The sequence below is a fragment of the Phyllostomus discolor genome, chromosome 9, assembly GCF_004126475.2.
Source record: "Phyllostomus discolor isolate MPI-MPIP mPhyDis1 chromosome 9, mPhyDis1.pri.v3, whole genome shotgun sequence".
In the NCBI taxonomy this organism is placed as follows: Eukaryota; Metazoa; Chordata; class Mammalia; order Chiroptera; family Phyllostomidae; genus Phyllostomus; species Phyllostomus discolor.
In genome coordinates this window covers 43,856,529-43,883,260 of record NC_040911.2, presented here as the reverse complement: position 1 = coordinate 43,883,260, position 26,732 = coordinate 43,856,529, and the positions used below count along the sequence as shown (strand labels likewise).

Below are 26,732 nucleotides of genomic sequence, written 5' to 3'. Positions count from 1 at the left end.
GACCAGCAGCCTTACTCAATAAGATAAATAGTAAATTAGTATATATTTTGTATATGGTGTACATTATATACTGTATATGATAATAAAGTAAGCTAGAGAAAAATGTTATTAAAAATCATAAGGGAGAGAAATATGTATATATATTTAATGTATTCAGACATACCTTTTAAAATATTTTTGATATTTCTACATAGGTCAACTGTTACTTTTTTCATATTGTTACAAATCTTCAAAAATTTTTCCTTGTATTTATTGAGAAAGGTGGACCTGTGCAGTTCAAATCCATGCTGTTCAAGAATCAACTGTATTTTGTTGAGGATTTTTGCATTTAAATTTGTGCCAGGTGTTGCTCTGTAATTTTCATTTTTCTGTACTTGTATTTTCTTTCTCTGATTTTGGTATCACAAAAGTTGAAAATTGTTCCTTCTTCTCTTTTCTAGAAAAGATTGTGAAAATTAGTGATGATGCTTGTGTGAATATTTGGTAGAATTCTCCAGTAAAACCATCTGGATGTGGAGATTTCTTTTTCAGTAGCTTTAAATTATAAATTTAAATTACAAATTTATTTGATAATTATAAAAATATTTAAAGTATCACAGCTTGGTTGAGTTTTGTTAGTTTGTGGTTTTTGAAGGATTTGTCCATTTTTTTAAATGTAGTATTTTTGAGCTTGAAGTTTTTTGTAATGTTCCTTTATTATTTTGACAATTGCAGGATCTATGGTGATATCATTTATTTCATTCCTGAAATTGGTGATATGTATATTTTGTTTTTATTTTTGTCACTCTTGTTAGAGTTTTATTAATCTTGTTGGCTCTTTTCCCCAAAGAGTCAGCTTTCTGTTTCACTGGTTCTCTCTATTGCCACTTTGGGTTTATTTTGCTTATCCTCTTGTAGTTTCTTGTAGCAAGAACTTAAATTATTGATTTGAGACTTCCTTATTTCTTGTGATACAGATTTCTCTTCCAATTTAGCTACAACTCACATATCTTGAGTGTATTCTCCCTTCAGCCTTTGTGTTTTTAAATAATTTTTATTGGAGCTTCTCTTTGGCCAATGGGTTATTTATAATTCTGCAGTTAAACATCTATATATTTAGAAAAAATTTTGTTAGCTTTTTGGTACCCTGTGGGGAGGCTCTGTCCACAGGGTCCCCCCCATACACCATGGCCACCGTGGATGAGAATAAGACATGATCTGCTTGAGGAGAAAAGGTGGCCAAACTCTCAAAGGAGAAGGGCCAGGAGCCTGTTCCTCATTGGCTCCTTTTACTGGGTTTAATTTGCATAGGAATACAGGGGTGTATATGTAAAGTTCATTAATCATTGTCAGGCAGTAATGATCAAACAATAGATAACATTCAAAGAACTCTGAGGCCTTATTTTGAGTCAGGGTCAGATAGCTAAAGGGCCATAAACCTTTGAGGAACAAACTCATTTCCATGCTTGGACCCTTATCAGAAAATTGAGGGTATTAGCAAAATAGATTTCACAGAATTTTATGTATTTTTTTCTTAGGCCTGGTTATGCCAGGGAACCTGCCCTTTCTAGGCAGGGCTGCACTGCCCTCTGTCATTTTTTCAGGCTTAAGTCAGGCAGGAGAAGTAAAGCAGTCAAGAGATTAGGAGACTTCTGGCAGACAGAATGAAGACTCATACTATGTGAAAGCCAAGGGGTGAGGGTCCATCACCCCCTTTTTCCATAGTCCCCCAAGTCCTTCCCTGAGGGCCCCTTCATGACTGTGCCTGTCTTAGGTTGTCCCTCCCTTGAGGAATCTTACCTGTCATTGGCTAACCAGTCATCCACCCAGGGCCAAGCAGGGTGAAGTAAAAGGGGCAGAGGCAGCACCTCTACAAGAAAGATAAACTCCTTCTCCTTAATGGTTTATGGTCCCAAGGTCTTTTTACTTAGCCTTCACCATAGGGGATTATAGTTTCTGAAACCAGGCAGGGTGGTTCCCAACAATACCCATTTCCAGTCTTGAGTCTATTATGGGCAGAGAACACATCATGTATGATTTTGACACTTTTAATTTTGCTGAGGTTTGTTTTATGGCCCAGGACCTGGTACATCTTGGAGATGGTTCAGCAGGTATTTAGGGGAAAAGTCCTCTATTGTTGTTGGGCATAGTACTCTGCATGTGTCAGTTAGATTCTGTCAGTTTATTGTGTTATTCAGATCCTCTACATCTTTGTGGATTTTCCACCTAGCAGTTCTATCAGTTTTTAAATGTGCCGTGTTGAAGTCTCAACTAGAATTGTCAGTTTTTCTATTTCGCTTTGCATCTCTGTCAGTTTTTGTTTATGTATTTTGAGGCTCCATTTGAGCACACATATTTAGGATTTGAAATGTTATGCCTTTCTAGCAGATTGATCCTTATCTCATTATGTTGTGCCCTGATTTTCTCCAGTAATTTATCTTGTTCTGAAGACTACTTTATCTAAAATCACATAGCCATGCCTATTTCTTTAAATAATGTTTGGATGTGGGTTTTTTGTTGAATTTGAAGAGAGTTTTTTGTAAACAACATATAATCAAATTTTATTTTCATTTACATTGCCAATTTCCATCTTTTAATCAATGCGATTAGATGATTTATATTTAAGGTAATTATTGAATGTTGGTATACACATTTCCCATTTCATTATTTGGTTTTTTGTTCCTTCTGGTTCTTTGTTCTCTTGTTTCTTTTTTCTTCCCTTTCTGTGGTTACTTGAACAGGTTTTATGAATCTGTCTTGATTTATTTATAATTTTATTGTGATAAAATTTATATAACATAATTTACCACTTCAACCATTTTTAAGAGTACTGTCACACACATGCCACTTAACTGCAGAGATGTGTTCTAAGAAATGCATCATTAGGTGATTCCATGCTTGTGTGAACATCCTAGAGAGAATTTGCAGATACCTGGATGGTACAGCCTACTACACACCTAGACTGTATGGTATAGCCTGTGCTTCTAGGCTACAGGCCTGTACGGTATGTTAGTGCACAAAGCAACACAAGATTAAATCAAGCACAAGAGAAAATGATGCAGTCAAAAAGTAAACATGAAATGTATGAGGCTGCAGTCATGGTAACACAGCATCTAGTTTTACCGCAAACTGTTTTTGATAAGTAGAAAGAGTACACTCTAAAATAACAATAAAAAGTATAATAAATCCATAAACCAATAACATGGTCATTTTTATCATTATTAAATATTATATATTTGATAATTATATTTCCTGTATACCCTTATACAACTGGCAGTGCAGTAGATTTTTGTTTCTTGTTTCTTTTTAATTAAAATGTAGTTGACACATAGTAGGTTTTTTTACACCAACATCACCATAAACACATGACTAATGCATTATGCCACAACCTAACCATTGCTACCTAACCTCACTAGGTATCCTCAGCTCCATTATATGTAATCCTATGGAACTATAATCCTGTATTTGCTCCACCACTGATGAAATGCTTCATGGCACATATCTGTATACAGTTCAGTGGCAGTAGATACATTCACATTGTTGTATCACTATCATCACTGTCATCTCCAGAATTTTTTCATCCTCTCAAAGGAAAACTCAATTTCCATTAAACATGAACTCCCCATTTTCCTTTCCCTTAGGCACTGATAACCTCTGTTTTGCTCTATGGTTGGCTTACACTAGGAACCTTATGTAAATGAAATCATGCAATATCTGTCACTTTATGTTTGACTTATTTTACTTAACATGTCATCAAGGCTTCTCCATGTTATAGCATAACTCAGGATTTTATAAGACTGAATAACATTTAATATTTTATATGCCACATTCTATTTATTAATCTGGCAATGGACACTAGGGTTATTCCAACCTTTTGGCTATTGTGAGTAGGGCTGCTGTGAGCATAGGTGTGCAAATATCTGTTAAAGTTCCTGCTTTCAATTCTTTTGGTTATGTACCAGAAGTGAAATTGCTGTATTTTGTGATAATTATACATTTAGTTTTTTTTGAGAACCACCACACTGTTTTCCATAGCAGCTATACCACTTTTAATTTATTGTATTTTAATAGTTTATTTCTAGCTTTGGGAAATAATTGATGTGTAATATTTTGTGAATTTAAGGTGTGCAGTGTATTGGCTTGATACTTAAGTATTGCAAAATGTTTACTACCATAGCCTTAGCTAACAACTGCACCATATCACATAATTACCATTTTTTTTTTGTGGTGAGAACATTGAAGATCTACTCTCTCAGCAACTTGCAAGTATATGATGCAGTATTATTAATTATAATAACCATGCTGTATTTTATATCCCCAGAAATTATTCATATTCCATTGATATTATTCAGCCATGAGAAATGAGGTAATTCTACCATTTGTTACAAAATGGTGGAACCTTGAGGTCATTATCAGAAGTGAAATAGTCAAGCAGAAAAAGACAAATACTGTATGATCTCACTTATCATGTGTAATCTAAAAAGCTGAACTCATAGGTACAGAGGTACAAAAAGCCAAAATCACAGATGCAGGTATATATATATATATGTGTGTGTGTGTGTGTATGTGTGTGTGTGTGTTTATGTATATGTGTATATGTGAGTATATATAACATCCTTATACATTCATCCATTCATGGACACTTAGGTTGCTTTCATACCTTGTGTATTATAAATACTGCTGCAGTGAACAAGGGCATGCAGATCTCTATTTGCGAGCCTTTTTTCATTTCCTGGGAATATATAGCCACAAGTAGAATTGCTGGATCATTACATAAATTTTATTTTTTTTTAATTTTTTAACTTTAACTTTAATTGTTGACACTATTAAAGATATCCCCCTTTTCCACTGCATTACCCATCTCCACCCAGCTCCTGCCCCCACTTCCCTCTGGTCATCACCACACTGTTGTCTGTGTCCATGGGTTATGGATATGTGATCTTTGGCTAATCCCTTCACCTTCTTTCATTCAGTCCCTCCCTCCCACTTCCCTCTTGACATCTGTCAGCCTGTTGCATGTATCCATGACTCTATTTCTATTTTGTTTGTCAGTTTATTTTGTTCATTCGATTCCACATGTAAGTGAGATCATATGATACCTGTCTTTCTCTGACTAGCTTATTTCACTTAGCATAATAACCTCCAGGTCCGTCCATGCTGTTGCAAAAGGTGAGAGTTCCTACTTTATATGGCAGCATAGCATTCCACTGTATAAATGTACTACAGCTTTTTATCTACTCATATACTGATAGACACTGGGACTGTTTCCAGATCTTGGCTATTGTGAATAATGCTGCTATAAACATAGAGGTGTTTATAGTCTTTCAAATTGGTGTTTCAGGATTCTTAGGATATATTCCCAGAAGTGGGATTGCTGGGTCATAATACAGTTCCATTATTAATTTTTTGAGAAGACTCCATACTATTTTCCACAGTGACTACACCAGTCTGCATTTCCACCAACAGTGCACTAAGGTTCCCTTTTCTCCACATCCTCACCAGCACTTGTTGTTTGTTGATATTTTTTTAATCCTAACCCAAGGATACGAGGATATGTTCATTGATTTGAGAGAAGGAGGGAGAGAGAGAGAGAAAAAAAAACATTGATCTGAGACAGAAACGTCAATCAGTTGCCTCTAGTACATGCCCTGACCAGGAATAAAAACTTCCAGCTTAGGTTTGTACCCTGACCAGGGATCAGAAGCATAATCTTTTGGTATGTGGGACAACACTCCAACCAACTGAGCCACCAGACCAGGGCTGTTGATTTATTGATGGTAGCCATTCTGGCAGCTGTGAGATGATATCTCATTGTAGTTTTAATGTGCATTTCTCTGATGATTAGTGACATTGAGCATTTTTTCATCTGTCTATCAGCCATCTGTATGTCCTCATTGGAGAAGTGTATTTTTAAGACCTTTGCCCTTTTTTTTTTAATTGTATTGTCTTCCTGGTGTCCAGTTGTATAAGTTCTTCATATATTTTGGAGATTAACCCCTAATCAGATGTATCATTGACAAATATGTTCTTTAAATTTGTATGTTTAATTTTTGAAGAGCCTTCATACTGTTTCCATAGTGGCTGCATCAGTTTTCTTTCCACCAGGAGTATACAAGGGTTTCCTTTTCCCCATATCCTCACCAACAGTTATCTCTTATCTTTTGGTGATTTCCATTCTAACAAGTGTGAGGCAATATCACTTTGTGGTTTTTTGATTTGCATTTCTCAAATGATTAGTGATGTTGATTATCTTTTTATGTGCTAATAGGCCACTTATATGAGATCTGTCCAGAAGGTATCCAGCTTGTAGTATGAAAAATAGAGACATTTAAGATATGTGAAACATTGTACATAGGACAATGACACCTCAGTCCACTTCAAAATAGGCACCTTGGGACCTCATACAGTTCCCTCAATCTGCATCAGCAGCCCCCTTATATTTTCCTGAATCTTAACAATGGTCTGAAATCTCTTCCCTTTCAAAGCTAATCTTTTCCCTTCAGTTTGGGAAAAGCCAGAAGTCACAGGATGCCAAATTTGGGTTATAGTGGGGCTGACTCACCTCGGTGACTTGAAGTTTCACCAAAACACTCTGCAGGAGACATGATGTATGAGTGGGCACATTGTTGTGATGAAGCTGCCAATCACCAGTTGCCCGTAGTTGTGACCTTTTGAATCATCCAGATAGTTTCCGCAGAGGAATGTTCAAACAAAATTTGATGCAGACTCTATTTGCTCAGTCATTTTAAATTGGGACAGCCACACAGTACATGTGCTCACTGAACAGCGTCTACCACGCCACTGACTAGTACAGAGAAGTTGTCATTTTCATTTATGCATATTTCAGTTCACTGTCCTTGGCTGCCAGGTTACATCGATATCATACAAACCGTTCTTGTTATATTAACAATGGCTGGACTTTTTTCAGACCTCATCTGCTTTCAAGACCTTTGCCCATTTTTAAATTGGGTTATTTGTTTTTGTCATTGTTGAATTGTAGGCATTCCTTCCATGTACTAGATATTAATCTCTTATCAGATACATGATTTGAAATATTTTCTCAGTGTATTTTCTGAATGTAAATTCCTGTATATCTCTCAAAAGCAGTGAATGAGGAATTCACAATAGATGAAAATACAATTCTGAATAGTGGGTATATGTGAAGATGTATCTTCAGTGGCTCAGCACTTACATGGTTATGAATTTCTAACAATAACTTGGATTTGGCTTCTCATGTCTTTGTAGCGCTGGATGTTAGTTAAGGTGTTTCAGTGTTGTCATCAGCGGCCGGGCCTTCAGGAGATATGATACCAACAGTTGTTACCTGACACACTTATTAGGTGGGTGAGTAGGCTGAAAAATTTACTGTCTTGGAAGGCATTAAAGCATAATTGCGATCAGTTCAAAATATAACATTTTTAAAAACCATGGTTATTGCAGATAATGGTGTACTTTGACATTGCAAAATATTGTAATTAAAGAATAGGCTTATTATAGTACTTTAAAGTGCTCTGTTTTTGTTTTCCATTATGAAATAGCTTAAGGGTGGCTGTCTCTATTCAGACTAAAAGCAAATGCAGCCAGCCTTTGTGACCAAGAGCTCAATTCTGTCCCTTTATTATAATAATTATTGGCAAGAGGAAGAGATTATGTATTGATTTAAAGGCAAACTTATATTTTATTTTTGTTATTCCTCTGCTCCTGGACAAGTTGACACAAAATAACATATGCATAATTTGGGGCCAATAGGGAAAAAATTGGGACAACTGTAATAGCATAATCAATAAAATATATTAAAAATTAATAAGTATTTTAAATAACTAAATTTCAGGACACTTAACTGGGACTTTGGGATTTCTGATTATTCCCTAATTATAGCTGTAATTCTCAGCAGCTAAAAAGAATGATTTTTAATTGTCATGGAGTAAAAGATATTTTTTAAATGCTGTGGAATTTGCTTAAAGAAGTTTAATTTGAGGGAAACATATTCTTTTGTAATCTATGTCACTCATACTTATGTTTAAGCTCATCGAGAGCAGGGAGCTTACCTCTTCTGATTGATACCACAAAACCAACACCACCCCTACATATGTGTAATAACTGGGCTTTGATTATATGTGCAAAAGAGTAAGTATAATAATTAGCCCCTCTGTCTATGAGATATTATAGCTTTGGATCATACATATTTCAAGCCAGTACTACTTCACCACTTTGTTTCAGTGATTAAATTCATATAACATTTTATCATTTAAAGGTTCAGAACATTTTACCATTACAATACCAGGTGGGAAAGCTCCATGAAGGCAGGAATTTATTTACTACTCTAACCCAAGCCCCTAAAAGAGTTCTGGTACATAGTAGCCACTTGGTATTTGTTGAATATACCAGTACAATTTTAAGACACTGTGCACAAAATAGCCAGTATAGGCTGTCTTTGCTGTATGAAATGAAGACTCCAGACTTAGTATAAAGATATCTTTTTTGAAATATATTTTATTGATTATGCTATTACAATTATCCCATTATTTTCTCCCTTTTACTCCCCTCCACTTGGCACCCCCATTCCCACCAGCATTCCCCCACCATAGTTTGTGTCCATGGGTCATACGCATAAGTTCTTTGGCTTCTCCATTTCCCATACTATTCTTAACCTCCCCCTGTCTGCCCTGTACCTACCATTTATGCTTATTCACTGTACCTTTTCCTCCATTTTTTCCCCACTGATAACCCTCCATGTGATCTCCATTTCTGTGATTCTGTTCCTGTTCTAGTTGTTTTAGTTTGTTTTTACTTTTTTTTTTAGGCTCAGTTGTTGATAGTTGTGAGTTTGTTGTCATTTTACTGTTCACAGTTTTGATCATCTTCTTTTTCTTAGATAATTCTCTTTAACATTTTATATAATAAGGGCTTGGTGATGCTGAACTCCTTTAACTTGACCTTATCTGGGAAGAACTTTATCTGCCCTCCCATTCTAAATGATAGCTTTACTGGAGAAAGTAATCTTGGATGTAGGTCCTTGTCTTTCATGACTTGGAATACTTCTTTCAAGCCCTACTTTCCTGCAAGATCTCTTATGAGAAATCAGCTGACAATCTAATGGGAACTCCTTTGTAGGTAACTGTATCCTATTCTCTTAACTGCTTTTAAGATTCTCTCCTTATCTTTAATGTTGACTAATGTAATGATGATGTGCTTTGGTGTTTGCCTCCTTGGTTCCAACTTCTTTGGGACTCTGAGCTTCTTGGACTTCGTGGAAGTGTATTTCCTTTGCCAGATTGGGGAAGTTCTCCTTCATTAATTTTTCAAAAACAAGTTTTCAATTTCTTGCTCTACCTCTTCTCCTTCAGGCAACCCTATGATTTGGATGTTGGAACATTTAATGTTGTCCCAGAGGTTCCCAAGCCTTTTATTTTTTTTTTACTTCTTATTTCTTCAATCTGTTCTGGCTGAATGTTTCTTTCTTCCTTCTGCTTGAAACCATTGATCTGAATCCTGGTTTCCTTCTCTTCACTGTTGGTTCCTTGTACATTTTCCTTTATTTCACTTTGCATAGCCTTCACTTTTTCCTCTATTTTGCGATCATACTCAACCATTTCTGTGAGCATCCTGATTATCAGTGTTATGAACTCTGCATCTGACAGGTTGGATATTTATTCATTGCTTACTTCATTTTTGGAGCTTTCATCTGTTATTTCATTTTGGGCCATATTTTTTTTGTCTCAGCTCACCTGTTAAGTAGTAAGGGGCAGAGCCTTAGGTATTTACCAGGACAGGGAAACCCATGTCACTGTGTTGTGGTGCTGTATGTGGGGGAAGTGTCAGAGAGGGAACAGTGCTGCTTGCTTGGCTCTGCCCTACTTTCACTTCCCTGCTCTTCCAAACAAGCAAATTGGGCCCTTCCAGTGCTGATTCCTGGGAGGGTAGGTTTGTGTACATTCTAGGACCCTGTGGGTCTCTCCAACAAACTCCTCTGTGAGGCTGGGAGTTTCTCCTGCTGCCTCAACCCCCACAGGTTTTTTCACTCAGAGGTTTTGAGGCTTTATTTCCCTGTACTGGAACCCTAAGAAGTCTGTCTCATTCCCCAGTTGTTCCTCCCAGTTTATCCACATGCAAATGTGGGACTGTCTTGTCCTCCAGCTGCTGCCTTGTTGAGAGTCCTCTCTGCCCCGGCTGCCGATCTCCACCCCTCCTACCAGTCTGGATGAATGGTTCTTCAACTCCTTGGTTATTGAACTCCCATATGGTTCGATTTTCTGACAGTTTTGATTATTTTTTGTTTTTAAATTTGTTGTTGTCCTTCTTTTGGTTGTGTGAAGAGGCAAAGTGTATCTATCTACACCTCTGTCTTGGCCAGAACTCATTTTTAACTTCTTAGTATGTGTACATTCTACCAATTTTCCTTCCCATTGGCTTATTGATGAGTAAGGAAGGGTTGAACAAAAAGAACTATGGGTTGCCCTTTTTTTCTTTGACATCATTTCAGCATAAAGTGTTAATACAGGTGAGAATAATCAAGAAATAAAAGATATGATAGGTGTAGGAGCAGAAAAATTTTCCTTCTTATCTTCTAAATTCTTTGGCTGGTCTAATAATTAATTTCACATAAGATAAATTAACAGAAGAAAAACAAACTTAACTTATTTTTCTTTTGTATGGTAGTCCCATAAAAAATACAAGACTGAAAAGTGACCAAAACTGGAAGCATTTATACCTTTTAGAGAGGAAATAATCAATTTGTGACAAATTAACAAGACAAAGGGGTTGGAGTTCAGGGTTGTAAATTGGCAAAGGAGTACTAAATTTCCTTATACATCCTTTTTGGCCATGAATTTCCCATCTTTGGTGATAAGGATGGCTTATCCTCATACAGGGAGGAAACCTTTCACATGGGAAATTAATCTTCTGCTTTCAGAGAGACTAAGGAAGGTCAGAGTGTCCTTGCACAAGCTGTTTCTCAAGTACTTTTAATTTAAAATAACCAATATACCCAAGTGGCATATTTTGAGGTGGCATATTCTGCTCCCCTTTAGTCATCTATGTTTTTAACACCATTACCTTCTTGTGAAGTTCAGAGCAAATTCTGGTTCCAGCAGACAACATGGCTTCTTAAGACTGCAGCTTCCCCATTTACTTAGTTATGGACATAAATACTTAACCTCACACAATGAGTCTCACTGAACTCCCAGGAACCCTAGGTCTGCCCGAATTCAGTATCATATACACTATAGGCCAATGAGGCAGCAAGGATGGCTGGGGACATGAATGATATGTAGATAACCCCTGCTCACCACAAGCTCTACTCTCTCATTGGACTCAGCCATAAAACACTAGTTCACATTTAAAATATTAAAGCATAGAGCCATTCTGAGAATGCAGCTTTGTACAGCTGCCCAGGTTGCATACCCATGTATCCACCCTGCCTTGGTTCACAGGCCAGCACTCAATCCACTGAGCCACACTAGCCAGAGCTCAATAAACTCATTTTAAAAATATAATTGTAGGCTTCTTCCCAGAAATCCAGAGCTCCTCAACTGTGCCTTCCAGCAAATGTGATTCCTCCCACTACATACTCAGACCTATGGTTTGAACAATCATCTTCCCCATTTTCTGCATCTTCTTCTTCCCAAACTACTATTAACTGTTACAGAAAATCCAGAGAGATTTGGGAGAGGTTGAATGACTTTTTAGATTCATTGAATTCAATTCTGTTTTATTTTTACTTTAGATCCTTTAGCTTGTATACAAACCAAATTTACCTTGATACCTGAAAGTTCTATTTTATGATTTATTGAATACTATCATTAATATTTTATCAGGCCATAATTTTGCTATAGTTTTAAAAGAACTGCAAAATATATAAAGTATGATTTTTATTATGTCTTGCAGAAAATTTATTTTTTCACAGAAAGACTCAATCTTATAATATAGTCAATAGAGAAATAAATATTTGAAGCAGGAAACAAAAGGGAATGAAAATATGTTGAGTTCTTCTTATGTACCAGGTACTATGCTTACATTAATATTTCATTTAACCCCTACATAACCAACTCTGGTAGGAGAAAATAGGAGTATTACCAGCCAGAAAGTCTTCTGGAAGCTTCTATTGCAAACTCCAGCCCAGACTTCCCTCCCACATTCCGGCATTGTATAACCATCGACCTGTACGAAAAGCCCACTTGGCAGTGTCATCTCAAAATCAATACAGCCAAACTAAACTCATTCTCTCTCCCAAAGCATCCTTTAGCCATAGCCTTTTTTGCCTCAAGTGATGGTGGTGCACTCTATCAGTTGCTTAGGCTAGAAACCTTGGAGTCATCTTACCTTTCTCTTTTCTAATCCTCTCCACCCAGACCATCAGGAGATCCTTTTGACTCTTGCTTCAGAATAAGCCCAGCATGGATCTGACCACCCCTTACTAACTCTACCTTAGTCTGAGACATTTTCTCTCTCCAAGAAGTTGAGCTTTCCACCTGCCTATACCCTGACCTCCCCTAATGTCTATTCACAACAGGCAGCCAGGGTGAGCCTGTTGACAAATAAGCCATGTTGATTCTGAGTTCAAACTCTTTCAATGGTCCCATTGTATTCCTAGGATAAAAGCTAAAAAGCTTTGAGCATCCTTTGATGACTCAGACACCTGCCCATAGTGCCCCAGGCATTATGGATGAAATGAGATAAAGTCACACAAACTACCAAGTCCTTTGGAGGAAAAGGGATGGCGCTACCACTCTCTCAAGGGGAGAGTGCCCTGACCCTTGCCTTGACAAGCTTTTATTGGATTTAATTTGCATAGGAATACAGGGTGTATATGTAAGCTCATCAATCATTGTCAGGCAGAAATGATTAAACAATAGATAACATTCAAAGATCTCCAAGGGCCTATTGTGAGTCAGGGTCAGATAGCTAAAGGGCCATAAAACTTTGGGAAACAAACACACTTCCTGCTTAGTCCCTTATCATTTAAATTGAGGGTATTAGCAAAGTAAGTTTCACAGGATTTTGCGCATTCTTTCTTAGGCCTGATCGCCCTAGGGAACCCGCCCTTTCCAGCACAGGGTGGCACCTACCTCTAGCATTGTTTCAGGCTTAAGTCATTGTTTCAGGCTTAAGTCAGGCAGGGGAAGAAAGGAAGCCAAGAGATTAGGAGACTTTTTGCAGACAGAATGAGGACTCAGGCTATGTCAAAGCCAAGGGGCAAAGGCCCCTCCTCCTTTTTCTGTAGCCCCCCCAAGTCCTTCCCTGGGGGTGCCCATGATCATGCCTGTCTTAGATTGTCCCTCCCTTGAGGAATCTTACCCATCATTGGCTAACCAATCAAGCATTGAGGGCCAGGCAGGGTGAAGTAAAAGGAGCAGAGACAGTGACTCTGCCAGTAAGATAAGCTTTGTCTCCTTAGTGGTTTATGGTCCAAAGGTCACCCACTCAGCCTTAGCCATGGGGGGTTACAGCTTCTGAAACCAGGCAGGGCAGCTCCCAACACCTTGATCCATCCCTTACTCCACCTCCCCACAGCACCCTCTACTGTCCCGCCATTTTTCTTCTAATCCCTTTTTTTTTTTTCAATCTATTCCTACTAACTTATTTGCAATTCTGAGAACAACTGGGTAGAGTCCCAAATTAAGGCCTGAACCTAGGTGGTTCCCTGTGCCTATAATGCATTTCTTTTTTACATGACTCTCTCACATATTTCAATTTTTTGGTCACACCTCACTTTCTTAGTGAGGAGTGAGGTTCCCTTATACCATATCTTTCTACCCATGAATTTCTTATCCATCTTAACATGGTCTGTTTTTCTTAAAACTGTAGCATAGCTTACCTTCTAAAATACTCTGTACTTTATTCTGTCACCATGTTTGTTGTTTGTTTTCTGTTTTTACTTATCTTCACCAAAATGAAATGTTCACTGACTATTCCAAGTACCTAGCATATGCTTAGCTTATCATAGATGCTCAGTATTTGTGGAATGGTAGAATGAATGAATGAACGAATGAATGAATGCTTTTCTTTATTCCTCATACTAACCTCTTCCAGGTTGGTTTAATTGCCTTCATTTACAAATAAGGAAATTGAAACTCAAAGAAGTTAGCTGCATAATTTCACAAGTCAGAAGTCTTGTCAGAGGCAGAGCTGAGATTAAGCAACCTCTCTGACCCGGGCCTTTTCTACTTTATTGTACTAAATATGTACAGTATAAAATATAGGTATTCCTTAAAATGCAGTGCCTTTATACTTTCTACTCCTTTTTCTTCATACTCTCAGCCAGGACTTTTAGATAAACCTCTTAAAATACTGGGACTAAAATGACTGGCTTATAAACTAACTCACATAAAATGAATAATATAAGGTGCATCATTTGGGACTCTGGATGAAAAGTTATAGAAACAAAGCAAATTGAGCTAGCTTAAGCCAAAAATTAACATAAAAATAAATAATTTACGAAGTTTAAGTAGAATCTGTCATAAGGATATATGAGCTCATAGAAACCATGGGAAAAAATAAAGAAGTGAATGCAGAAATCAGATAAGTTTAGAGAGTTCTTGCTCCATCATCTTCATGTGTCTCTTTCACTATTTTTTCCCACAGTTCCCCAGCATTTACTCCCTCTGCCTATAAGGAACCAGTGCACCAAGCTCCAGTCATTATTCTTTCACCTAAATGATGCTGCACTCTCCTGTTACCTCTCTTGGTTTAATCAAGAATGATCAGAGATGAGGACTGAATGACAAATGATAGGGGACACCTTTGAAGGTTGGGGAATGTGGAGTGCTGGGGGTATGCTAGAGAAAGTGGCTGTGCAGATACCCCCAAAGTAACTGACTCTAGAAGAACCCAGTGGAATGGTAGAAAACACACTGTTAAATCAGGTAGCCTACGGTCAAATTTCAAATATCTGGGCTTATGTTTTCCAGGGTAGGGGGGTTGTATTACATTTTTACTTTTTTTTGTTCTTAGTCTCCACACATTTAGGGACTAAATAATGGTTACTTGGTAACAGGAAAAAGCAGGAAGGAAAAACAAAAAGGGGGTTCTCCTAGTAAGGAAAATGAAAAAAATACCAGTAAATAAGATTTCAACCTTCTAATCTCAGTTCTGCCATCAAGGAACAAATACCTTGGGCAAGTTGATTCCCTGGTCTCAGTTTCTTCATTTGTATAATGAGGAGATTAGGCAAGAATCCATAAGTTTCCTAACCTGCTTGATCCAGGGAATGAACTAGGGAGCATCTTCAACATGCAGATTGCCCTGACTCTACCCATGAACATTCTCACTTAATAGCTCTTGTATGAAATTCTATAATTCATATTTCAGTAGCCTTCCAGGCAATTGTGGTTATCAATATATCTGGAAACCACTAGCTAGATGACATTTAAGACACCAGCCAGTGTTTAAAATAGTACTTTACATAACTGTTATCTAACAGGAAATACTCCAATTGTAATAAAATTGATTTCTTATTGTATATCTGGGAGCTGGGATTCTTTTCCAGAACTTGCATGATATTTTCATTTTATTTCTACAGTCAATTAAGAACAATGTCTTAGCATAAAACATATTCTCAATAAATGCTTATGAAGAAATAAATGGTCAGTTCTGTATATTTTAACAGTTATCAATTTTCCATTATCTTGAGTTACCGATTCTTCATATATGTAGGGGGAAATTCCTTTTAGCGTGTATCTGGTTTAGTGGACTATTGAGAATATTTAATGTGATAATTATATTTAAACCATGACTCATAATCATACTTATACCTGATAGCTTTTGATAATGAATCTCATTTTTATCCTTTATAACCTGGATAAATGAAATATATATGAAAATGTAACATCCCCAGCATGTTTTAAGTGCTATGAAAATACATTCTATTGTTATTATTGTTCTTGCATTTTATCATCCATAGCATTCTCATACTTAGCCTGTCAATTTTGCCAGTCTCAAATATTGCTCAAACAAGTTCTGCAGAAAATTGTATATCCCTGAACTTTTTGAATGTCCAGTGTTCTTTTTAAAAACAAATACACTGTTATGAGTGTCTAAAGGGACTGAACTTCAAGGCAGAGACTCTGGGATGTCGTTCTGCCTTTGCGCCTATTAGTGAAGTAAAATTGGGGCAGCACTCACCTCTTCTGGCTTCTAATTCCTCTTCTGTAAGATACTGTTTACATTCATTCAGGCTCTATAATTATTATAAACAATTTAGAGGTTAAAAAGTTATTTACACCAATATTCTCAATTCCAAATATCATTTTGTCTCTTCTTAATACTTTTTTTCCTCATTCTCTTCTGACACTTTTTTAACGTGCTGTGTAAGGCCCCACAAGTATATTGCTTAAATGAAAACAGAAGCAGAACTTCATTCATTCCTACACTTTCAACACCAGGTCATTTTTTAGTGCAACACAAGTCCTTTACTTTGTGACCTTTCAGAAAGGATAATCACAGTTCAACATAAAGCAAGTGATGTAGTCAGGATATGTACCTCTCCCATAAATTTGAGCCCTATGAAAAGTCCCATTTTATAACTTTCTTGAGAAGGTGTCATTAATAATTAGAGGTACTGGTTTAGCGTGGGAAGCAGCAAGGCCCTAGTCATACACTTGGGAAGATTATGCCATGTTTTGTTGTTGTCTTGTGGTGTCAGATGAACTACCCTGGAAAGAACAGTATTTTTACCTCCTTCTTTAGTCACAGTCACTTACTTGCAGTGTTGCTAAAATAAATAACTCACAGAAAGTAAATAGTCATGTATGTGTAATATACTTTATAAAATCAAGTGATTGATGCTTGCACTTTATTGCTTTTTGAAGAGGATATAATTGTTAATAGTAGAAAAGTAAATTGTAGAATATCAAAAGTTTTATTACAGTGATATTTTTATGGTTGACTTTATTTTCTGAAAAGCATAAAAATACAAAGTGTTTCCATCATGCAAGAACACAGCCATGTAAATTTTCTGTGAAGCTCTGTCCTTGCACCATTAAGTTTAAGCCTGCCAGAGTGGTTCTTATGAGGTCTTCTTAAGTATCTTTTTGCCTCGGGCTAGTATGGCATCTCATTGCATTTTGTTGTTTCAGAACAGCTGCCCATCACATGCCAAGGGTGATAACGGGTTAAAATAACTGCAAAGTTTGGATCTTCTTCTCTTCTTCTGCCTCAGAAGCAAGAAAAAATGGAGAATTGATATTCGGAGGTAAAACTGTCTCCTTTTCTTTATATAACACATGCCTACAGCCATGCTTCCTTCTTTCATTTTCTTGATAGAATGGTATACTTGCATATAATATTTCTGGCTTGTAACTCCAGACATATTAACAGGCTGCTAAGCCTAAAGACTGTGATTTTTACCTCCTGTATTGTCTGTGCGGATTCTGGATGATATGTGTCTTATATGTTTAATCTTCATTCTTGTTAATCTGGAGGGGCCGATCAGACAAATGCTATCTTCAGGACTCTAGACCAAACTGTTGTACTTTAGCTTAAGAATGGAATTATGAAAATAAATAGCATAGTGTCAGTTTTTATTCTTTCTTAGAGTGTTGTACAAATGTTAATTTATCAGCCCAGATATGCTCAACATAGTCTACGGGCGCTAAGAAGGGCAAGGGACACACTTGAGTCAATGCTATGATCTCCACTCCTTTCATAATATGTTGTTATGTAGTTTGGGGAAGGAAAAAAGGATCCTTATGATGGATGGATCAGGAATACTACATATGTGGAGTCAGACATAGGGGATTGATATTGCTGAGTACTTTAGAAAACTGGCATCTCTGTTTAGGTTGCTTGTATGATAGAATGATGTGGACATGGTAGTTTAATGGGGAGCTGATCCCATAGATCAAGAGTTAGAAACCAGGGAGAGTGAATCAAAAAAAAACAAACAAAAAAATACTTGGGTAAATGAGTCCACTGCTGTGGACCAAGGGAACTTGATTCCTCTAGGACCCCCAAGAGGGCACAGACACCTTCCAGAATTTCTGCCTGAAGGATATGCAGCAAAAAGTTTACCCGCTGGCTTTTGCCCTTGGTTGTGGATGGCTGCCTAGGGCATTACAGCCCCACATTCGGGGCTATGCTGGCACCACATGAGGCAGAAAGCAGAAAGTCCCTCAGTTGTCACTGGAGGCAGACACTACAAAGGCCAGGAGAGCCGAGTTGGCACAGAATGGCCTGTGTAGCTGTCACTAAAATCAGAGGTGGGCCAAGGTGATGTGATACAGTGGGCCAACATCGTCGCTTATGGTTCCTTCTACTTTATTTTATACCATAAAATAAATTACATTTTCCTCCTAAATGAACTGTCTCCAAGAAGAAAATATTTTGTGTTTTAAAGACACTAGAGAGATATCCACATGTTATAGAACCAGAGTGAACTCTGTTTTCAAAACTAACTTCTACACCAGTAAATTTTCCATTTCAGACTGAGAAATGCCTCTTGGTCCAAATATACATTTGAGACATTATAGAATTAGATTTGAAATCTGACAAAAATGTTGGAGTGGCTGGAGATAATGTAATAACGTCTTACTATGCCTATACTTACTACTCACTGTATATTGTTTTCTGTACAGAAAGGTGTCTGTGGATATACAAACATGTTGTACAACCCAGTCAGCAGCGTTATTATTTGTGTGAAATGAGTGACTTAAATTTGCATGTCAGAACTGATGTGCTGTGGATGGTCATCCAGCAAAATGGATTTAACACATTAAAGTGAATCAGAGGCTTGTTTGTTTATTTGTCTTTGGTTACAATAAGGACTGACATAAGATTAAAGTAAAGTCAGGTAAAGGCTTCCATTGTGTTGTGACTTAGAATATCATGTGTTCAGAGGATGAATGTAATTGGTGAACCCTGTAAGAAGCAGCTATTAAAATAAACAAATAACAAACATTCAATGAACGGATTCCTCATAGAAGTGAAAATGGAGGGGAAAGGGAAAAGGGCAGCAGAAAGAGGCAGGAATGGGAAACCAAAGTAGTGGGAGATAGCCAGACCAAATACCATATCTGGGGTGAAGAGAATTGCTGACAGTAGAGAGCATATCTTAGAACAAACCACATCCTGAGCACAGAATGCAAACTGAGTAAATAGTTCCTGTTAATTAGCAGCATGAAAAATTCCTGAATTATCAAAGAAAGAGGAAATGACTGTACCTTCTCACCCGAACCATGCAATCACCTCTCTGATCTCATTCAGCTCTAAAATGCTGCGAAATAGAAGTTCTGATCATGTCTGCTCTTTGCTCAGAAAATATCCTCTGATGTACCAATTCTTCACTGTCCAAAATTCTTAACAAACATCTAAAACCTGCCACTCTTAAGTTTTCAGACTTATTTCTTATTCCTTCACTTACCAGTGGTCTGGACCACTGTTAGGTAATGTAAGTTCTGTGATTTGTCTTCCAAGTGATTTTAATGCAATGTGGTTCTCAAACTGAAATTAGTCTGGGATGAGGCTCAAGAATTTACATTTCTAACAAGTTCCTGGGTAATGCTTATCAGCAGGACCTTACTTTGAGATCCACTAAGAAAAACAAATGACCCAGGCTGACAATGCAGTTCTACATTGCACTTTAAGTCAAAGACTGATTGCAATACACGGGCTTACTTGCCAACTTCCCCATTATGAGAGGGGTTCTAGTTTAAGGTCACAGCCTGAGTCCTCTGATCAGATACTGTCTTAATATCATAAAATCTCCAACAGTAAGCTTTTTGATACATTGTACATCCCCTTCTGTGTTATGGACTTTAGATACATAAATATGTGTTGGATCATTAGAATGGAAGAGGGAGGGAAGAGAGATGGAGGATGGGATGCCTGGAGGACAGATGCACAGGTTTAGCAACTGAGGGTTGATTTCAGCAAGAAACTCAACTTCTCACAAAGAAACTGCTCTGGCATATGCCATTATTGTGTGAGACCATACTCAACATATAAGACATTTTATTAGGTGGGATAACACTGTGATTCAGAACCTGAGTGTCTGGTTATCAATAGTATTGTGTTCTTTAATAAGCAGAGCCTTTCACAAAGGAAACACTACTATTTGGATCAAGTATAATGGGGTGTAAGGGAGATGTCATTTGTATCAAGACAAATTGTTTACTTTATAAAAGAGCCACTGGGTATGTGAAGCTAGAAAATCTCATCCATTTAATAAATTCCTTTGCAAATGTCTTTTCCTTGAGTTTCTACTTTGCAGCTGCAGCATAATTTGAATGTTTGTTCACATTTAGGACAATTGTGCCTTCTGGTTTTTTGCTTTCCTGCATTCAAATGTGCTCACATATCAACATTGCACATTTTCTCTCTGCATCTTTCATCTGCATACATCATCCCGTGATTGGCTTGGTAAATTTATCCCACTTTTCTTGCTAAAATAACTGTTCCTGCTGTCTGTTTTCTGCCTACTCTTTGATTTATTCCAGAAATTGGGCTTGATGCCTACTTTTAGAGCTCAGTGTGAAATTTGTTCTGTATGTTTTTAAACCAAGTTCCCACATATTTTTTCTGTTTTGTGTTCTGTAATGCTATAAACTTCAAAAAGCTCATTATATCCATGTATTAGCATAAATAATAATGAAGGATGATAACATGAATCTTGAAAATTTACTTTTAAAAATTATTTCACATTTTAACTTAATAGTGAGACATTAAAGTTTTCATGTCTTGCTATGGCATGCCTAATGTAAAATAAGGACAGTGTTAATGTTGCCAGCAAGGTTGCCGTAAAGACTGGAGATAATCTAAAAAATAGCTAGTTCTTACATGCTTATGTGCTGAACATATTTAGGTGTAAAAACTTGTGCAGGCCTCTAAGCCAACCAGAGCCCAAAATATGGTTTTAGAAGTTAATGAAGATTGTGTTCTTCTTCTCCAGTATAGTACTACAAGGCTAAGCAGTTTTTATTTTAGACTCGAAGAGAGGGACACAGTTTAGAAAATGTATCCCAAATTTAGTCATGTGAGATTTACAAAACTAACTGGAAAATTCAGCATACTTTTTCATTTACACAGGATATTTGGTTCTATTCATTGCTGAAGATTACACACATAGTAAACCAGGCCCTTTTTCCAAGAGTGACTCCTTCTGTGTCAAAGTATAATGTTAGCAAATTGTATTTTGTCCCCCATCTTGTTATCTAGACACAGTTTGGGCAGAAGTTAAAATAAAGATTCTTTAAGACAAAGATTAGCCTGCATAAATGTTCATGCACTTTTTATGCCTGATTTTAGTGAGCTCAAAGGTATTCCTTTCTTTCTTGTCCTACAAAAATCTATTTTTATAGCCAATTAGCCCAATGTGGCCTTACCCCACAGGCAAAAGAAATCAAATTTTTGTCAATAGGTGGTTCATTTGCTATAGGATTTGTGCAAATAATTAATTTTCCTGCTGCTTTTTGTGTGTTTTGGAGGTTGAATTATTGCTTTGTTTTGGGTTAACCTCAGTAATTTCTCAGCAGAAATTCAGAGCTGCCTACTTAACAGGAATATAAATCCTCTATGTGTCCATGTGTTTTGAGGTATAACTTACTACTTTACTCTTATTTTTTACATCAGAAGTAATTTAGGAGCTAAGAACTACTGGTGCTTTTTGAGTGCTGTGATCGTTTCAGACATCTGTAAGGTTACTAAAATTTAATTGTGGAGTGTTGTGTTTATTTGTCATGTCTCAGAGACATATCAGTGTCAAAATAAAAATCATATTGATGAGGCCATTTCCAGCCCCAAGGAGACACACATACAGTGCATGGTGGCGGAGTGGTCCACCCACTCAGCTCAAGCCTTCACAGCGGCACAGTTATTTCTGCACAGGCCATTCTAACTGCCATTGCAATTTCTTATGAAGTCACCTGTTAAGTACTTTCTGAAAGGAACAGAAATATTCTTTGTTGTATAATAATTTCTTTATAAAAGAGTATCAGTGGGTTTATTCTAGTGCACATTTTTGAGTATTTCTTGGCACTCTAAGTATTACCCAAGGACAATTTACTAGGTAGTAAAAGGATGCAGCTTGACAAGAATTATAGGAGAAAATAAAAGGAGGGAAGGCGTGTTGGCTTTTATTTTGGTCTTGCTGTATTCTCATCATGTGCTAGAAGTTTTCACCTAAAATATCTTATTTGTACATAAAAGCTAAGTATAGGGAAGATAGTATCATTTCAAACATTAATGCCAGAATTCTTTACCATTTCAATGTAATCTGGGATTTATCAATCAAATAAAGTACACATTTGACAAAATAATTGTAGTAATATGCAATGCCTGTCTCTCTGGTACTTCAAATACTTGAGGACTTTGTTGGTTGTTGGTTTTTATGGTTAAAAACATGATAGCAAACATGTAATAAATAAGTATATGCCATTGTAGAGGAGGCATTATTTTATATTTACCTTCTTAAGGTCATTGCCTGAGCCTGAGAATTAAATTGATATGATTGAATAACAGAAGAAAAATGCATAAATTTATTCAATATTTGTTTTCTTTTACCTGCTGTTTTTCAAGTGCCTTTGTCTCAAAATTATCCCTGTACCAGACTGGCATATTTTGGGGTGTCATATTCTGCCTTCTTTCACCAGGAATGTTTTAAACATTTCACCTATGTTACCTCATTTACTCCTTTCTATAAACGATGAGAAAAAATATTATACAATTACGGAGAGAAATCATTAAATCTATTATCATAGTAGCAGATTCCAGGATATTTTCTCAATCACAGAGGAAGCTCACAACACAATTTGTTGAGTATGTAGCAGATATGAACAATATGCTGGCAAGCATGTTATTGTTTGTCATTTACTGGTCAAGTACAGACTTCTTCATTCAACAATTGGAGAGTACCCACTCTCCTCAAGTGCATGTATAATATTTTTAAGTTATGTGCTAAGTCATATGTCAATTCTGAAATGCTCTACCCATTTCACAGATGAAGAATCTAAGGTATGGAAAGTTAAATAACTTGCTGTAAAACACAGAGCTAGTATGTGGCAGAGCAGGACACAAACTCAGACAGTCTGCCATCTGAGCCATTCCACTACTGCGTTATCTGTCGATACTGGTTATCTTACAGGTGGGAAACAAAGAGTTGGTCTTTAAGAGATAATTTAAACTTTTATATCGGGGAGAGAGCTAGAGATTAAATCTACTTTGTTAGGTTATATTTTGACCCAAGGATGCTGCCAATTTGATATTACTCTTGATCTTAGCCAAAAGGCCAAGAAGTGATAGTGTTACAGAACACAACAAGCGGGGGCCTGGGACAATATACTATTATTGAAAGAAGGCCCCGGGTCCATTATGTCTGCTGCCCTAGGAAAGATGTCTCTCAATGCCAGAGATTCGTGAAAAGGAAAGGAAATGTTTATTTAATGCTATAGTAACTTAAAGTAGTGACCTAATGTCTTTATCAAAAAAATCCTAAAGTCCCTAAAAACACCCACAAACAGACACAGTCCTTCCTTCCTCCCCCCTTTGCCCAGTCCAGAGTACCGTATCTCAGGAAAGGAAATAGAAGTCCATGGCTCAGGCAGTCCTCTGGTTCTTCCCAGCTAGTACTCCATCTTGACTGGGAGACCTCCCTGGGTTCCCGGCACCCTCAGCTGAGTCGTCGGGATCTCTGCTAAAACCAGGTGGTGGTTCCCCCTTCTAAAGCTGTGGGGGTCCCCACTCTGCCAGGCCGCGTGGTTCCCTCTCTCTGGGATGCGAGAGTCTCCACTCTGCTAAAGATGCGTGGTTCTCTCCCTCAGGGCTGCCGCATGGTTCTCCCTCTCTCAGAGCTGCAGGAGTCTCCACTCCGTCAAGTCCGCATGGTTCCCCTTCTCAATGGCCGCCAAATCTGGGTTTTAAATCCCCACGGCCAATCTTCTTCTACAGCCCCATTCCTCCCACACTCGGCTTCACATGCCAGAACTCGTATCCTTCCAGCTTTACTGGGCTGCCATCATGAGTCTGGACAGGTGTGGCCCCATTTCCTGGAGCCAATCCTCTCTGAGCTCCCACACAGGTGCTATAACTCAGGGGACCCGCCCCCACAGTTACATCTGGGTGGGGAAGTTACTTCCATTCCCCTGGCTTAGAGCTGATCACAGCTACTTAACATATCTATGCAACCAGTCAAAGGTTATAGATATGCCAAACGACCACGCCAGAGCTTAGCTGCAAGGCTGTTGCTATGCTAAACAGCTCTCAATGGCCCTGCTCCATTTGTCCCTTCCCCCAACCCACACCCTGGGCGGGGGTGGGGCAGTGAAGACATCCTAAAATCTCCTAGACACCTTGAGTTGAGTTCTGGACCCCATTTTAAAATGCCCATTTGGGGTCCCCCTCTTGGCTGCACCCTGTAACAATAGGACACTGCCAATTTGAGATTAACCAACATGACCTATGTAGCTAGACTTAGAAGAAAACAATTCCAACCACAAATTAAAAATAGCTTTAAATGATTGTTAAATGTTTAAATAGCAAAAGCAAAGCAAGAATGACACAGTTTGAGTTATCAATATTACCTAAATTTCCTTTAATAAATAAGACCTGAATTATTAATCATGTTTAGGGCCTATGTTTTGAATAGGAGGATATCCACTGGTGTTTTACAGTCACATTAAACTCATTATTTATAATACAAAACTAAACTCATAAATGCCTCCCCCCATCTGCTCCTCGCTCTTCTGCTGTTCTCTGTCCCCATCTGTGTCACCACTACCTACACACAAAATTGCTTCAATTAAAAACCTAAACCTGGGAATCATCTATGAAACCTCTTTGCCCCCCACCCTAAATTTGAATGAATTTGTTGAATGAAGTTTCATATTACCCATCTAATACTTTAATGCCCTAGTTGGACAATTACAGTCAAAGAGAGTGTGGAGGTCAGACCTTATGCTCTGCTGATATTTTCTACTGTGTTTTGGTTTCTGGCCACAGCATTCAATTCCCATGTAGAGTTTTTGTTGTTGTTGCTGTTGCTATTGTTGTCATTCGCATTTTATTGTTAATGGTAATGTTGGGTTGAGTGTAAATACATTAATGGAAGGTCTACTGTAGAAAGGCTGAGAGGTTTTCTCTTCTCTATGAAGATATTGTGTTGTATATGTTGACAAATAGAGTGTTTTGCCTTTGGCACAGGCACTCTCAGCAGAATCGCACTCTTTAATTATGTCCCCTGGGGGAAAAATTGTTTCCTGTCAAGGCAGCTTTCCTAATCAAAGACTTCCTGAGTCCTAAGTAATAAGAAATTCAAATGTTTCTAACTGAAACGTATAGGGGGGCTTAATTGGGCATACATTTTAATCTCCTTTGGGGATCTAAAACTCTAAATGTTACATATTATAAAATATTTTATAAGGGACACGAAGAAGGTTTCACACAGTTGATCCATTTTTATTTAAAAGAAGCAACTGGTAAAGAACATAGCATTGGCATTAAAAGCTTGAATAATTTATCCCTTCCTTGACTTTTAAATTACTGCTGCTTTCCTGCTATTTTCCTTATCATCATGTTTAATGCACACTTATTTCTAGATATGGAAAGTGGTGCAGAGGATATAGAGCAAGGAGCCATGGGCAGGTAAACTGGGGGCCTGAGTTCCAATAGGATTTTAACATTAAGATGAACCCTGGCCCTCCAACCTCCCACCCCTAGGAAACAGTTATAAGAAGAATTATGAATTGAATTCCAGAGAAGACCCTCATCTAGTGGGCAGGAGAGGAAGAAGGAATTAGCTGGGAAGTTCAAAGGACACCAGAGCTGGACACTAATTTATTCAGGACTATTGAAATAGGGGAAAGGAGACCTCAGCATACAACTGGGTTCTATTCCAAATACACCATGGACAGGTGGAGATTTATAGCCAAGGAGCAGGATGGGGGTCAGTGGGTGGAAATGGAAACATCGAAAGTAGGAGGAGATTTAAAGGATTCTTTCTGAAGGCAAATCAGGGTTATCAGATACCAGAGAGTAGGGGATGAAGAATTTAATCAGATATCAAGAGTGATCAGAAAGTGTGGGGTTCTCTTTGAAGTAACTCATAAGACTCTTGCTTCAATTGGGTGCTGCAAGCTCAACAAGGACAGACAATGACCCCGAGGAATGGCGGGGAGGACGGGAGGGCCTAGAGAAGCCTGCCTATGGTTCGGAGGTTGCAAAGAGGGCCAGGAGAACAGGGGTGTTTTTTATCCTGAAAGCTAAAAAGAAAGCTCCAGGATTCAAACTAGCAAATTGAATTAACATGGTCATGTCATAATTCTAAATTTAGCAATTTCCTTCAAATCTTACATTTATTTTGTGTTTGTATAATTATAAGTTGTTGTGAAATTATAAATTCAGTCATCCTATCTCACCTATCTGACATGTCTGTTTTTAAAATATAGAACCACCATTATCTCAGTGTCAAAATCTTGAGATCATCTTTGGCTCTTCCCCCACTTCCTCCCTATTTACCCAGCCCCTTGCTAGGTCTTGGTTGTTTTCCCCACTGCTGCTTTCTTATTTCTCTCTTACCAACATCCTGTCCTCCATCACCCTAGTTCAGGCCCTCACTGCCTCACACCTCCACCTGCAGTAGCACTCTTCCCAATGTTTGTACCACAGGCTAACCGCATTCCAAAATGCCATTTTGCCATCCATCCTTAGAGTAATCTCCCCAACATACCATTTCTGGTATCATTTTAATAGTTTCTTGTGAGTCCTTATATACCAGACACTGTGCTAAGTGTGCTGTTTCACTAAATTCCTCAACCAATTTTAAGGAG

At 37.7% G+C, this 26,732-nt stretch overlaps 2 long non-coding RNA genes across 2 annotated transcripts in view; both read left to right on the top strand.

Moving 5' to 3' along the window:
* Positions 1-18,542, top strand: part of LOC118496716 — a 335,683-nt gene extending 317,141 nt beyond the window's left edge. Inside the window, exon 3 of the long non-coding RNA XR_004899272.1 lies at positions 17,055-18,542. This is a non-coding gene — a long non-coding RNA (uncharacterized LOC118496716). The remainder of the gene's footprint in view (positions 1-17,054) is intronic.
* A 423-nt stretch (positions 18,543-18,965) lies between these two features.
* Positions 18,966-25,763, top strand: LOC118496715. Its single transcript, XR_004899271.1, has 2 exons — positions 18,966-23,210; positions 24,333-25,763. It is a non-coding gene; the product is annotated as an uncharacterized LOC118496715 (long non-coding RNA).
* Positions 25,764-26,732: the final 969 nt, after the last annotated feature.